This window comes from Coregonus clupeaformis, unplaced genomic scaffold (assembly GCF_020615455.1).
Source record: "Coregonus clupeaformis isolate EN_2021a unplaced genomic scaffold, ASM2061545v1 scaf2643, whole genome shotgun sequence".
Taxonomy (NCBI): domain Eukaryota; kingdom Metazoa; phylum Chordata; class Actinopteri; order Salmoniformes; family Salmonidae; genus Coregonus; species Coregonus clupeaformis.
This window is the reverse complement of record NW_025536097.1, coordinates 2,501-14,606: the sequence shown is the minus strand read 5'-3', so window position 1 is coordinate 14,606 and position 12,106 is coordinate 2,501. Positions and strand designations below refer to the sequence as shown.

Sequence of the window (12,106 nt, the reverse complement as noted above, 5' to 3'; positions counted from 1 at the left end):
CCCTGCTTACATTTCCAATATATATATATATATATTTGAGTCTTGTTGGGGGGGGGAAGAGGGCATATCCTATGTTGATTTATGACAAGTTCATTGACTAGGGCCCTATAAAATAGGCGTTGCGGACCGAATCACGGAATCCAGACATTAAACCGAAATTCAACAATATTCAAACATTTATTGAACTTAGTAAGAAATCAACTAAATCTATTCAACTTGTTAGAAAACGCATTCATTTGCCCAAGTCAATCATAAGACATGAACAAAATGCATCAGTGATTCGTATTTCCATGAACTTTCTGAAACGGCACAGGAATGCCCCTGTCTGTGTGCATGTGTGCGGTGCGCGCGTATGTCTACACTTTGTGTAGCCGTTAGCGATGATGCTAATGATAACCTTCTTCTGGTAGGGAAGGAATGGCTTTCCCCAAAACCTTCGCAAGTAAATGTTAACTACAAAGTAGCCTATGCCTGCCTGGCAGAATTATACCGTGATCATTTGCATCACTCCAGTTGCCATTTGTTCTACAGCAACACCGCTTAACCAAACAAAGGTCTCTTCCTGGTGCATGCTTGCATTTAAGGGTAACTACACCCCAACATCTAAATGTCTTACATTTTTCCCAGACCTCACAAATGGTCACCTGATAGGGTTTAAACATTGTTGTGGACATAGAACATCCAATTGTGCTGTTTTGCTATTAAAAAGGTGTACTTTTGAGAGCGAAAACCTGCCAAAACAGGGACAAACGGTCAACGGGGAAATCTAAACGGAGAAAAGGGAACTTGGGAATTAACGGAATCAGGCAAAACATTGAAGGGATTGTATAGTGCCCTAATGGACTACAGACATTGACTGTCTCCTAGACTAAAAACAAAGGCTGCATGTACTGCCTATATTTTGAGGGAAACGCACTGTCCATTATTTGATTTGATTTGATCAGGGCAGGGCAGCACACAAACTGCATTTAGTCCAATAACAATCCATGATATTATTAGGGTGATAAATAAAAAGCAGTTGCTCCATGACACAAGAGCACGCTCTACTGGGACAAAAAGCTTACAGCACCTGGTATTCCCAGGCGGTCTCCCATCCAAGTACTAACCAGGCCCGACCCTGCTTAGCTTCCGAGATCGGACGAGATCGGGCGTATTCAGGCTGGTATGGCCGTAAGCGAGGGAACAACTCTTGGTACACTATATAAAGTCAATGTGTCACTCACTCTGAAAGGGACACAGAAACGTATCCACTTTGTGACACAAACTGAAGAAGCTCAACCCCTGCTTACATTTCCAATATATATATATATATATTTGAGTCTTGTTGGGGGGGAAGAGGGCATATCCTATGTTGATTTATGACAAGTTCATTGACTAGGGCCCTATAAAATAGGCGTTGCGGACCGAATCACGGAATCCAGACATTAAACCGAAATTCAACAATATTCAAACATTTATTGAACTTAGTAAGAAATCAACTAAATCTATTCAACTTGTTAGAAAACGCATTCATTTGCCCAAGTCAATCATAAGACATGAACAAAATGCATCAGTGATTCGTATTTCCATGAACTTTCTGAAACGGCACAGGAATGCCCCTGTCTGTGTGCATGTGTGCGGTGCGCGCGTATGTCTACACTTTGTGTAGCCGTTAGCGATGATGCTAATGATAACCTTCTTCTGGTAGGGAAGGAATGGCTTTCCCCAAAACCTTCGCAAGTAAATGTTAACTACAAAGTAGCCTATGCCTGCATGGCAGAATTATACCGTGATCATTTGCATCACTCCAGTTGCCATTTGTTCTACAGCAACACCGCTTAACCAAACAAAGGTCTCTTCCTGGTGCATGCTTGCATTTAAGGGTAACTACACCCCAACATCTAAATGTCTTACATTTTTCCCAGACCTCACAAATGGTCACCTGATAGGGTTTAAACATTGTTGTGGACATAGAACATCCAATTGTGCTGTTTTGCTATTAAAAAGGTGTACTTTTGAGAGCGAAAACCTGCCAAAACAGGGACAAACGGTCAACGGGGAAATCTAAACGGAGAAAAGGGAACTTGGGAATTAACGGAATCAGGCAAAACATTGAAGGGATTGTATAGTGCCCTAATGGACTACAGACATTGACTGTCTCCTAGACTAAAAACAAAGGCTGCATGTACTGCCTATATTTTGAGGGAAACGCACTGTCCATTATTTGATTTGATTTGATCAGGGCAGGGCAGCACACAAACTGCATTTAGTCCAATAACAATCCATGATATTATTAGGGTGATAAATAAAAAGCAGTTGCTCCATGACACAAGAGCACGCTCTACTGGGACAAAAAGCTTACAGCACCTGGTATTCCCAGGCGGTCTCCCATCCAAGTACTAACCAGGCCCGACCCTGCTTAGCTTCCGAGATCGGACGAGATCGGGCGTATTCAGGCTGGTATGGCCGTAAGCGAGGGAACAACTCTTGGTACACTATATAAAGTCAATGTGTCACTCACTCTGAAAGGGACACAGAAACGTATCCACTTTGTGACACAAACTGAAGAAGCTCAACCCCTGCTTACATTTCCAATATATATATATATATATATTTGAGTCTTGTTGGGGGGGGGGAAGAGGGCATATCCTATGTTGATTTATGACAAGTTCATTGACTAGGGCCCTATAAAATAGGCGTTGCGGACCGAATCACGGAATCCAGACATTAAACCGAAATTCAACAATATTCAAACATTTATTGAACTTAGTAAGAAATCAACTAAATCTATTCAACTTGTTAGAAAACGCATTCATTTGCCCAAGTCAATCATAAGACATGAACAAAATGCATCAGTGATTCGTATTTCCATGAACTTTCTGAAACGGCACAGGAATGCCCCTGTCTGTGTGCATGTGTGCGGTGCGCGCGTATGTCTACACTTTGTGTAGCCGTTAGCGATGATGCTAATGATAACCTTCTTCTGGTAGGGAAGGAATGGCTTTCCCCAAAACCTTCGCAAGTAAATGTTAACTACAAAGTAGCCTATGCCTGCCTGGCAGAATTATACCGTGATCATTTGCATCACTCCAGTTGCCATTTGTTCTACAGCAACACCGCTTAACCAAACAAAGGTCTCTTCCTGGTGCATGCTTGCATTTAAGGGTAACTACACCCCAACATCTAAATGTCTTACATTTTTCCCAGACCTCACAAATGGTCACCTGATAGGGTTTAAACATTGTTGTGGACATAGAACATCCAATTGTGCTGTTTTGCTATTAAAAAGGTGTACTTTTGAGAGCGAAAACCTGCCAAAACAGGGACAAACGGTCAACGGGGAAATCTAAACGGAGAAAAGGGAACTTGGGAATTAACGGAATCAGGCAAAACATTGAAGGGATTGTATAGTGCCCTAATGGACTACAGACATTGACTGTCTCCTAGACTAAAAACAAAGGCTGCATGTACTGCCTATATTTTGAGGGAAACGCACTGTCCATTATTTGATTTGATTTGATCAGGGCAGGGCAGCACACAAACTGCATTTAGTCCAATAACAATCCATGATATTATTAGGGTGATAAATAAAAAGCAGTTGCTCCATGACACAAGAGCACGCTCTACTGGGACAAAAAGCTTACAGCACCTGGTATTCCCAGGCGGTCTCCCATCCAAGTACTAACCAGGCCCGACCCTGCTTAGCTTCCGAGATCGGGCGTATTTTTTTTTTTTTTTTTATAACCCATCATAGCTTTACAGCTTATATTTTTTTTACATATCATAGCTTCATATTTCACATCACATCTTCACAGCTTATTTTTTACATATCATAGCTTCATATTTCACATCTCATAGCTTCACAGCTTATTTTTTTTACATATCATAGCTTCATATTTCACATCACATCTTCACATCTCATAGCTTCACAGCTTATTTTTTACATATCATAGCTTCATATTTCACATCACATCTTCACAGCTTATTTTTACATATCATAGCTTCATATTTCACATCTCATAGCTTCACAGCTTATTTTTACATATCATAGCTTCATATTTCACATCACATCTTCACATCTCATAGCTTCACAGCTTATTTTTTTCCATATCATAGCTTCATATTTCACATCTTCACATCTCAGCCTATAACGCAGATTATCAGTCCACGTCATAGCTTCTTACATGCTTTTACAGCAACTGGTATTCCAAGGTGGTCCCCCATCCAAGTACTAACCAGCCCTAAACCTGCTTAGCTTCCGAGATCTGACGAGATCGGGCGTATTCAGGCTGGTATGGCCGTAAGCGAGGGAACAACTCTTGGTACACTATATAAAGTCAATGTGTCACTCACTCTGAAAGGGACACAGAAACGTATCCACTTTGTGACACAAACTGAAGAAGCTCAACCCCTGCTTACATTTCCAATATATATATATATATATTTGAGTCTTGTTGGGGGGGGGAAGAGGGCATATCCTATGTTGATTTATGACAAGTTCATTGACTAGGGCCCTATAAAATAGGCGTTGCGGACCGAATCACGGAATCCAGACATTAAACCGAAATTCAACAATATTCAAACATTTATTGAACTTAGTAAGAAATCAACTAAATCTATTCAACTTGTTAGAAAACGCATTCATTTGCCCAAGTCAATCATAAGACATGAACAAAATGCATCAGTGATTCGTATTTCCATGAACTTTCTGAAACGGCACAGGAATGCCCCTGTCTGTGTGCATGTGTGCGGTGCGCGCGTATGTCTACACTTTGTGTAGCCGTTAGCGATGATGCTAATGATAACCTTCTTCTGGTAGGGAAGGAATGGCTTTCCCCAAAACCTTCGCAAGTAAATGTTAACTACAAAGTAGCCTATGCCTGCCTGGCAGAATTATACCGTGATCATTTGCATCACTCCAGTTGCCATTTGTTCTACAGCAACACCGCTTAACCAAACAAAGGTCTCTTCCTGGTGCATGCTTGCATTTAAGGGTAACTACACCCCAACATCTAAATGTCTTACATTTTTCCCAGACCTCACAAATGGTCACCTGATAGGGTTTAAACATTGTTGTGGACATAGAACATCCAATTGTGCTGTTTTGCTATTAAAAAGGTGTACTTTTGAGAGCGAAAACCTGCCAAAACAGGGACAAACGGTCAACGGGGAAATCTAAACGGAGAAAAGGGAACTTGGGAATTAACGGAATCAGGCAAAACATTGAAGGGATTGTATAGTGCCCTAATGGACTACAGACATTGACTGTCTCCTAGACTAAAAACAAAGGCTGCATGTACTGCCTATATTTTGAGGGAAACGCACTGTCCATTATTTGATTTGATTTGATCAGGGCAGGGCAGCACACAAACTGCATTTAGTCCAATAACAATCCATGATATTATTAGGGTGATAAATAAAAAGCAGTTGCTCCATGACACAAGAGCACGCTCTACTGGGACAAAAAGCTTACAGCACCTGGTATTCCCAGGCGGTCTCCCATCCAAGTACTAACCAGGCCCGACCCTGCTTAGCTTCCGAGATCGGACGAGATCGGGCGTATTCAGGCTGGTATGGCCGTAAGCGAGGGAACAACTCTTGGTACACTATATAAAGTCAATGTGTCACTCACTCTGAAAGGGACACAGAAACGTATCCACTTTGTGACACAAACTGAAGAAGCTCAACCCCTGCTTACATTTCCAATATATATATATATATATTTGAGTCTTGTTGGGGGGGGGAAGAGGGCATATCCTATGTTGATTTATGACAAGTTCATTGACTAGGGCCCTATAAAATAGGCGTTGCGGACCGAATCACGGAATCCAGACATTAAACCGAAATTCAACAATATTCAAACATTTATTGAACTTAGTAAGAAATCAACTAAATCTATTCAACTTGTTAGAAAACGCATTCATTTGCCCAAGTCAATCATAAGACATGAACAAAATGCATCAGTGATTCGTATTTCCATGAACTTTCTGAAACGGCACAGGAATGCCCCTGTCTGTGTGCATGTGTGCGGTGCGCGCGTATGTCTACACTTTGTGTAGCCGTTAGCGATGATGCTAATGATAACCTTCTTCTGGTAGGGAAGGAATGGCTTTCCCCAAAACCTTCGCAAGTAAATGTTAACTACAAAGTAGCCTATGCCTGCATGGCAGAATTATACCGTGATCATTTGCATCACTCCAGTTGCCATTTGTTCTACAGCAACACCGCTTAACCAAACAAAGGTCTCTTCCTGGTGCATGCTTGCATTTAAGGGTAACTACACCCCAACATCTAAATGTCTTACATTTTTCCCAGACCTCACAAATGGTCACCTGATAGGGTTTAAACATTGTTGTGGACATAGAACATCCAATTGTGCTGTTTTGCTATTAAAAAGGTGTACTTTTGAGAGCGAAAACCTGCCAAAACAGGGACAAACGGTCAACGGGGAAATCTAAACGGAGAAAAGGGAACTTGGGAATTAACGGAATCAGGCAAAACATTGAAGGGATTGTATAGTGCCCTAATGGACTACAGACATTGACTGTCTCCTAGACTAAAAACAAAGGCTGCATGTACTGCCTATATTTTGAGGGAAACGCACTGTCCATTATTTGATTTGATTTGATCAGGGCAGGGCAGCACACAAACTGCATTTAGTCCAATAACAATCCATGATATTATTAGGGTGATAAATAAAAAGCAGTTGCTCCATGACACAAGAGCACGCTCTACTGGGACAAAAAGCTTACAGCACCTGGTATTCCCAGGCGGTCTCCCATCCAAGTACTAACCAGGCCCGACCCTGCTTAGCTTCCGAGATCGGACGAGATCGGGCGTATTCAGGCTGGTATGGCCGTAAGCGAGGGAACAACTCTTGGTACACTATATAAAGTCAATGTGTCACTCACTCTGAAAGGGACACAGAAACGTATCCACTTTGTGACACAAACTGAAGAAGCTCAACCCCTGCTTACATTTCCAATATATATATATATATATATTTGAGTCTTGTTGGGGGGGAAGAGGGCATATCCTATGTTGATTTATGACAAGTTCATTGACTAGGGCCCTATAAAATAGGCGTTGCGGACCGAATCACGGAATCCAGACATTAAACCGAAATTCAACAATATTCAAACATTTATTGAACTTAGTAAGAAATCAACTAAATCTATTCAACTTGTTAGAAAACGCATTCATTTGCCCAAGTCAATCATAAGACATGAACAAAATGCATCAGTGATTCGTATTTCCATGAACTTTCTGAAACGGCACAGGAATGCCCCTGTCTGTGTGCATGTGTGCGGTGCGCGCGTATGTCTACACTTTGTGTAGCCGTTAGCGATGATGCTAATGATAACCTTCTTCTGGTAGGGAAGGAATGGCTTTCCCCAAAACCTTCGCAAGTAAATGTTAACTACAAAGTAGCCTATGCCTGCCTGGCAGAATTATACCGTGATCATTTGCATCACTCCAGTTGCCATTTGTTCTACAGCAACACCGCTTAACCAAACAAAGGTCTCTTCCTGGTGCATGCTTGCATTTAAGGGTAACTACACCCCAACATCTAAATGTCTTACATTTTTCCCAGACCTCACAAATGGTCACCTGATAGGGTTTAAACATTGTTGTGGACATAGAACATCCAATTGTGCTGTTTTGCTATTAAAAAGGTGTACTTTTGAGAGCGAAAACCTGCCAAAACAGGGACAAACGGTCAACGGGGAAATCTAAACGGAGAAAAGGGAACTTGGGAATTAACGGAATCAGGCAAAACATTGAAGGGATTGTATAGTGCCCTAATGGACTACAGACATTGACTGTCTCCTAGACTAAAAACAAAGGCTGCATGTACTGCCTATATTTTGAGGGAAACGCACTGTCCATTATTTGATTTGATTTGATCAGGGCAGGGCAGCACACAAACTGCATTTAGTCCAATAACAATCCATGATATTATTAGGGTGATAAATAAAAAGCAGTTGCTCCATGACACAAGAGCACGCTCTACTGGGACAAAAGCTTACAGCACCTGGTATTCCCAGGCGGTCTCCCATCCAAGTACTAACCAGGCCCGACCCTGCTTAGCTTCCGAGATCGGACGAGATCGGGCGTATTCAGGCTGGTATGGCCGTAAGCGAGGGAACAACTCTTGGTACACTATATAAAGTCAATGTGTCACTCACTCTGAAAGGGACACAGAAACGTATCCACTTTGTGACACAAACTGAAGAAGCTCAACCCCTGCTTACATTTCCAATATATATATATATATATTTGAGTCTTGTTGGGGGGGAAGAGGGCATATCCTATGTTGATTTATGACAAGTTCATTGACTAGGGCCCTATAAAATAGGCGTTGCGGACCGAATCACGGAATCCAGACATTAAACCGAAATTCAACAATATTCAAACATTTATTGAACTTAGTAAGAAATCAACTAAATCTATTCAACTTGTTAGAAAACGCATTCATTTGCCCAAGTCAATCATAAGACATGAACAAAATGCATCAGTGATTCGTATTTCCATGAACTTTCTGAAACGGCACAGGAATGCCCCTGTCTGTGTGCATGTGTGCGGTGCGCGCGTATGTCTACACTTTGTGTAGCCGTTAGCGATGATGCTAATGATAACCTTCTTCTGGTAGGGAAGGAATGGCTTTCCCCAAAACCTTCGCAAGTAAATGTTAACTACAAAGTAGCCTATGCCTGCCTGGCAGAATTATACCGTGATCATTTGCATCACTCCAGTTGCCATTTGTTCTACAGCAACACCGCTTAACCAAACAAAGGTCTCTTCCTGGTGCATGCTTGCATTTAAGGGTAACTACACCCCAACATCTAAATGTCTTACATTTTTCCCAGACCTCACAAATGGTCACCTGATAGGGTTTAAACATTGTTGTGGACATAGAACATCCAATTGTGCTGTTTTGCTATTAAAAAGGTGTACTTTTGAGAGCGAAAACCTGCCAAAACAGGGACAAACGGTCAACGGGGAAATCTAAACGGAGAAAAGGGAACTTGGGAATTAACGGAATCAGGCAAAACATTGAAGGGATTGTATAGTGCCCTAATGGACTACAGACATTGACTGTCTCCTAGACTAAAAACAAAGGCTGCATGTACTGCCTATATTTTGAGGGAAACGCACTGTCCATTATTTGATTTGATTTGATCAGGGCAGGGCAGCACACAAACTGCATTTAGTCCAATAACAATCCATGATATTATTAGGGTGATAAATAAAAAGCAGTTGCTCCATGACACAAGAGCACGCTCTACTGGGACAAAAGCTTACAGCACCTGGTATTCCCAGGCGGTCTCCCATCCAAGTACTAACCAGGCCCGACCCTGCTTAGCTTCCGAGATCGGACGAGATCGGGCGTATTCAGGCTGGTATGGCCGTAAGCGAGGGAACAACTCTTGGTACACTATATAAAGTCAATGTGTCACTCACTCTGAAAGGGACACAGAAACGTATCCACTTTGTGACACAAACTGAAGAAGCTCAACCCCTGCTTACATTTCCAATATATATATATATATATTTGAGTCTTGTTGGGGGGGGAAGAGGGCATATCCTATGTTGATTTATGACAAGTTCATTGACTAGGGCCCTATAAAATAGGCGTTGCGGACCGAATCACGGAATCCAGACATTAAACCGAAATTCAACAATATTCAAACATTTATTGAACTTAGTAAGAAATCAACTAAATCTATTCAACTTGTTAGAAAACGCATTCATTTGCCCAAGTCAATCATAAGACATGAACAAAATGCATCAGTGATTCGTATTTCCATGAACTTTCTGAAACGGCACAGGAATGCCCCTGTCTGTGTGCATGTGTGCGGTGCGCGCGTATGTCTACACTTTGTGTAGCCGTTAGCGATGATGCTAATGATAACCTTCTTCTGGTAGGGAAGGAATGGCTTTCCCCAAAACCTTCGCAAGTAAATGTTAACTACAAAGTAGCCTATGCCTGCCTGGCAGAATTATACCGTGATCATTTGCATCACTCCAGTTGCCATTTGTTCTACAGCAACACCGCTTAACCAAACAAAGGTCTCTTCCTGGTGCATGCTTGCATTTAAGGGTAACTACACCCCAACATCTAAATGTCTTACATTTTTCCCAGACCTCACAAATGGTCACCTGATAGGGTTTAAACATTGTTGTGGACATAGAACATCCAATTGTGCTGTTTTGCTATTAAAAAGGTGTACTTTTGAGAGCGAAAACCTGCCAAAACAGGGACAAACGGTCAACGGGGAAATCTAAACGGAGAAAAGGGAACTTGGGAATTAACGGAATCAGGCAAAACATTGAAGGGATTGTATAGTGCCCTAATGGACTACAGACATTGACTGTCTCCTAGACTAAAAACAAAGGCTGCATGTACTGCCTATATTTTGAGGGAAACGCACTGTCCATTATTTGATTTGATTTGATCAGGGCAGGGCAGCACACAAACTGCATTTAGTCCAATAACAATCCATGATATTATTAGGGTGATAAATAAAAAGCAGTTGCTCCATGACACAAGAGCACGCTCTACTGGGACAAAAAGCTTACAGCACCTGGTATTCCCAGGCGGTCTCCCATCCAAGTACTAACCAGGCCCGACCCTGCTTAGCTTCCGAGATCGGACGAGATCGGGCGTATTCAGGCTGGTATGGCCGTAAGCGAGGGAACAACTCTTGGTACACTATATAAAGTCAATGTGTCACTCACTCTGAAAGGGACACAGAAACGTATCCACTTTGTGACACAAACTGAAGAAGCTCAACCCCTGCTTACATTTCCAATATATATATATATATATTTGAGTCTTGTTGGGGGGGGAAGAGGGCATATCCTATGTTGATTTATGACAAGTTCATTGACTAGGGCCCTATAAAATAGGCGTTGCGGACCGAATCACGGAATCCAGACATTAAACCGAAATTCAACAATATTCAAACATTTATTGAACTTAGTAAGAAATCAACTAAATCTATTCAACTTGTTAGAAAACGCATTCATTTGCCCAAGTCAATCATAAGACATGAACAAAATGCATCAGTGATTCGTATTTCCATGAACTTTCTGAAACGGCACAGGAATGCCCCTGTCTGTGTGCATGTGTGCGGTGCGCGCGTATGTCTACACTTTGTGTAGCCGTTAGCGATGATGCTAATGATAACCTTCTTCTGGTAGGGAAGGAATGGCTTTCCCCAAAACCTTCGCAAGTAAATGTTAACTACAAAGTAGCCTATGCCTGCCTGGCAGAATTATACCGTGATCATTTGCATCACTCCAGTTGCCATTTGTTCTACAGCAACACCGCTTAACCAAACAAAGGTCTCTTCCTGGTGCATGCTTGCATTTAAGGGTAACTACACCCCAACATCTAAATGTCTTACATTTTTCCCAGACCTCACAAATGGTCACCTGATAGGGTTTAAACATTGTTGTGGACATAGAACATCCAATTGTGCTGTTTTGCTATTAAAAAGGTGTACTTTTGAGAGCGAAAACCTGCCAAAACAGGGACAAACGGTCAACGGGGAAATCTAAACGGAGAAAAGGGAACTTGGGAATTAACGGAATCAGGCAAAACATTGAAGGGATTGTATAGTGCCCTAATGGACTACAGACATTGACTGTCTCCTAGACTAAAAACAAAGGCTGCATGTACTGCCTATATTTTGAGGGAAACGCACTGTCCATTATTTGATTTGATTTGATCAGGGCAGGGCAGCACACAAACTGCATTTAGTCCAATAACAATCCATGATATTATTAGGGTGATAAATAAAAAGCAGTTGCTCCATGACACAAGAGCACGCTCTACTGGGACAAAAGCTTACAGCACCTGGTATTCCCAGGCGGTCTCCCATCCAAGTACTAACCAGGCCCGACCCTGCTTAGCTTCCGAGATCGGACGAGATCGGGCGTATTCAGGCTGGTATGGCCGTAAGCGAGGGAACAACTCTTGGTACACTATATAAAGTCAATGTGTCACTCACTCTGAAAGGGACACAGAAACGTATCCACTTTGTGACACAAACTGAAGAAGCTCAACCCCTGCTTACATTTCCAATATATATATATATATTTGAGTCTTGTTGGGGGG

At 41.9% G+C, this 12,106-nt stretch overlaps 8 non-coding genes and 1 pseudogene across 8 annotated transcripts; all 9 read right to left on the bottom strand.

Moving 5' to 3' along the window:
• Positions 1 to 1,057: 1,057 nt before the first annotated feature.
• Positions 1,058 to 1,176, bottom strand: LOC121563007. Its single transcript, XR_005999720.2, has one exon. It is a non-coding gene; the product is annotated as a 5S ribosomal RNA (ribosomal RNA).
• Positions 1,177 to 2,334: 1,158 nt separating this feature from the next.
• On the bottom strand, positions 2,335 to 2,453 carry LOC121563011. Its single transcript, XR_005999724.2, has one exon. It is a non-coding gene; the product is annotated as a 5S ribosomal RNA (ribosomal RNA).
• Positions 2,454 to 4,166: 1,713 nt separating this feature from the next.
• On the bottom strand, positions 4,167 to 4,285 carry LOC123488984 (annotated as a pseudogene).
• A 1,160-nt stretch (positions 4,286 to 5,445) lies between these two features.
• Positions 5,446 to 5,564, bottom strand: LOC123488982. The gene has a single exon (XR_006660368.1). It is a non-coding gene; the product is annotated as a 5S ribosomal RNA (ribosomal RNA).
• A 1,160-nt stretch (positions 5,565 to 6,724) lies between these two features.
• Positions 6,725 to 6,843, bottom strand: LOC123488981. Its single transcript, XR_006660367.1, has one exon. It is a non-coding gene; the product is annotated as a 5S ribosomal RNA (ribosomal RNA).
• A 1,159-nt stretch (positions 6,844 to 8,002) lies between these two features.
• Positions 8,003 to 8,121, bottom strand: LOC123488988. Its single transcript, XR_006660374.1, has one exon. It is a non-coding gene; the product is annotated as a 5S ribosomal RNA (ribosomal RNA).
• A 1,157-nt stretch (positions 8,122 to 9,278) lies between these two features.
• LOC123488987 lies at positions 9,279 to 9,397 on the bottom strand. The gene has a single exon (XR_006660373.1). It is a non-coding gene; the product is annotated as a 5S ribosomal RNA (ribosomal RNA).
• A 1,159-nt stretch (positions 9,398 to 10,556) lies between these two features.
• Positions 10,557 to 10,675, bottom strand: LOC123488986. The gene has a single exon (XR_006660372.1). It is a non-coding gene; the product is annotated as a 5S ribosomal RNA (ribosomal RNA).
• A 1,158-nt stretch (positions 10,676 to 11,833) lies between these two features.
• On the bottom strand, positions 11,834 to 11,952 carry LOC123488985. The gene has a single exon (XR_006660371.1). It is a non-coding gene; the product is annotated as a 5S ribosomal RNA (ribosomal RNA).
• Between the last annotated feature and the right edge of the window lie 154 nt (positions 11,953 to 12,106).